This window comes from Pygoscelis adeliae, unplaced genomic scaffold, assembly GCF_000699105.1.
Source record: "Pygoscelis adeliae isolate BGI_AS28 unplaced genomic scaffold, ASM69910v1 Scaffold552, whole genome shotgun sequence".
Classification (NCBI taxonomy): domain Eukaryota; kingdom Metazoa; phylum Chordata; class Aves; order Sphenisciformes; family Spheniscidae; genus Pygoscelis; species Pygoscelis adeliae.
This window is the reverse complement of record NW_008824229.1, coordinates 738,700-742,075: the sequence shown is the minus strand read 5'-3', so window position 1 is coordinate 742,075 and position 3,376 is coordinate 738,700. Positions and strand designations below refer to the sequence as shown.

Genomic DNA, 3,376 nt, shown 5'->3' with positions numbered 1-3,376 from the left:
GGCCGCACCTCGAATACTGTGTTCAGTTTTGGGCCCCTCACTACAAGAAGGACGTTGAGATGTTGGAACGTGTCCAGAGAAGGGCAACGAGGCTGGTGAAGGGTCTGGAGAACAAGTCTTATGAGGAGCGGCTGAGGGAGCTGGGGTTGTTTAGCCTGGAGGAGGCTGAGGGGAGACCTTATCACGCTCTACAACTACCTGAAAGGAGGCTGTAGCGAGGTGGGTGTCGGTCTCTTCTCCCAAGTAACTGGCGAAAGGACGAGAGGAAATGGCCTCAAGTTGCGCCAGGGGAGGTTTAGATTGGATGTGAGGAAAAATGTCTTTACTGAAAGAGTGGTTAAACATTGGAACCAGCTGCCCAGGGAAGTGGTTGAGTCACCATCCCTGGAAGTATTTAAAAGACGTGTAGATGCAGCTCTTGGGGACATGGTTTAGTGGGCATGGTGGTGTTGGGTCGTCGGTTGGACTTGATGATCTTGGAGGTCTTTTCCAACCTTAATGATTCTATGATTTAAGAAATTCCTTTTTGAAGATAAAACCAAGCAAAAACATGTGAAAGAAGGATTGGGAGGAAACGGTTTCACTCAAGGCAAAATTTAAGTAGCATGATCAATGTGTGAAATACAGACTGCACTTAAGATTAGACAAGATTAAATTCTTGACTCTGAAATATTCTAAAAACTCACCTGTTGATTCATTCAGAGATTCACTTTGGTCACTGAAGGTGACCAAAATATTTAGAATATTCCTAAAAGTGTTCTGAAAACTTGTGTCAAAATCTGAATTAATATCTAAGACTGATTCATATACACTGTACATATAAGTATGAATAATTACAGTACTTGCTTTAGGAGAAAAGAATCCTAAAATTTTCTTTCTACACAGTACAATTTCAAGAATTCAACTAGATTTTTAAATCCAAGCATTCCCATGACCCAGGGCCAGAATGTTTCTCTGCTTAAAATATCATGACAAAATTACTACTTCTTATTGCTGTCCTTCCCAGATTAAAAGCTAAGTATTGACAGTAGGTGAACATGTCTCTTGAAACAGGGGAAGACGCACAACACTCTTCTTAGCGCGACTGGCAAATGAGAGTCAGACTATTCAGAAAAACCAACTGCCTTAGCCCTAGATAATACTATATTGCGGGATGAACAAAACTTTTCTAGGCAGCAATATGCCCTGCCATGTATATTCAGATAATATCCAAAAGTAACAGTGAATGATTTAATAAAAAATCATTCTCTACGGGAGCTCAGAGCACAGCAATATCTACTTTCAAAGAATATCACAGAGAGTTTTTGTTAGTATTTTATTGAATGAGCACATCAGCAAGTAAAATTTTAAGAGAAATCTACACACAGCTTCCTAGAAATAACAGTCCACAATTCCCCCCTTAGTTATCTTTAACCATCTGGTTTTCATATTCCCCAAGCAGCTTATACAGGTTTCCTCCCGCCCCGTGCTTTTTCCATTTTGATTATTCTAATAAATAATGGACACCACAGGTGATCCTAGAGAAAAATCCACATCTCAGCACTGCGTAGCTGGACAACTAAGTTCACTGGATGTCATCATCATCAAAGAGATCTTCAAAATCTAGTCAGAAAAACAAGATAAGGTAAAATAAACCTTAAAAGTTTCAACTGTTATATATGCATATACTCTACAAGTACAGTTTTTAATTATTTGGATTAAATACAGAAATAAAGATGAATTAAGTGAATGAGTTACTGTACCATCAGTTACTAGAAGTGTAATATCACAGTGGGAAGAGACAGAGAGGAAAGAAAGGCAGACCCAAGTATGTGGGAGTATGCCTCTACCACACAAATTAAACTGCTTCACTCGTACAAGCTTTGCAATTAAATTCATGAAAGCAAAGTAAAGCTTCAAAGGAGGGGCTTTTATAAACACGTTAAGTAGCCATCACACTCGGAGTGGATCAACCATGATTCCCAGACTCCAGAACTAAACAAGTACTAGCTTTATGCATGCAGCAAGTCTCAGATACAGACACTCCTGCAGAATTCTGGCTTTAGGTCATAGTATCCGGGCACACGCTTATAAGTTTTGCAGATTGACGTTCGCATTTGTAATTTGCTGTAAAAATCCCTTCCTTAAAAATTTCATTGCTGTGAAGGTGCTAATAACATTTCTCTCTCAGAAAACTCGTCTCAGTCAGACCAGTGAAATGTGTCCGGCTAATCACAGCTGTTCTAGTCATCTTTGGGAAGTACTCTCAACTACTTGGCTTTGCATCTTCTTTGTATATTGAGCATAAACTAACAACATAACTGAAACCAAGTCTTTGTTCTTACAGAAGGAATGTACAAGTGCCATACAATAAACTGAGGATTAATCCTCATTTAGAAGAGTCCTAAACTACCTATAGAATGTAATACCACAACCTGATGGGAGAACTTTATGGAAATACTTACTCCTGAATATGCTGACTCCAACAAAGAGCTAGGTCCCTCACAACTATTGAGAGTATATCAAAGCTGAACCTCCTTTTTCTCCTGTATTCTAAGTCTTGAGCAACATGAGAAACCTGCTTTATTTCAGAATTAATACCAGCTTGTGACATCAACACCACCACAGCAACCAGATTTAATAACGTAGCTGAAATTCACTGTTGACATGTCTAAATATACTCCTTAAGAAACATAAAAAACCCCACCTTAGTAACCAAGTGTAAGGTGTTGTATATTCTACCCCCAAGCGGCCAGATACATAGCTGTTCCCCTCTCTAAAAGCAGCTGTAAACACTTATATGCATACAGTTGACTTTCAAATGCAGAAAACATAAAAACCAGTGTTTTATTTTGCTTTGGATACATATGCACGCATACCTTAAGAGATTAAAGAATTATCTATAAAGTAGTAACACCTAGAGACAATTTGTAAAGTTCTGTCCACGTTTATATATGTATTTGCGCTGTTTAATATAAGCTATTTGTTATGCAAACAGATCAAGGCATTTTTCCTTGTAGTGGTTAACACGCCAAATCGCCTAAAACCTCCAGGAGAGGAGCAACACAGGCATTGTATCACTCCCACCCGCCTCATTGAACACTGAAGCGCTCTTACGGTAGCGCTCGCTACAAGTGCGGTTAGCGAGAACTTCAGCGACTACCAGGCACCAAAGACGTGAGATTAGAGAGAAACGAAGCGAGGTTTGTTTTGATAACTTTCAGTTTCTGAAGCCGTTACCCGGCAGGCTCAAGGCGTTACCATCCCCGCGGTGAGCCCCTACCCCCGCACCCCCGGAACACGACGGCCCTTACCGTTAAAGAAGTCGGCGTGCACCGCTTTCTCGTTGGCGGCCAGGTCCATCAGCAGCCCCGTGCTTCCCCCTGCCTGGGAAAGC

The 3,376-nt window shown here is 40.6% G+C and overlaps 1 long non-coding RNA gene across 1 annotated transcript; it reads right to left on the bottom strand.

Moving 5' to 3' along the window:
* Window positions 1–1,298: 1,298 nt before the first annotated feature.
* On the bottom strand, window positions 1,299–3,373 carry LOC103926022. The gene is made up of 2 exons (XR_664053.1): window positions 3,294–3,373; window positions 1,299–1,602 (listed from the first exon to the last, which is right to left on the bottom strand). It is a non-coding gene; the product is annotated as an uncharacterized LOC103926022 (long non-coding RNA).
* Window positions 3,374–3,376: the final 3 nt, after the last annotated feature.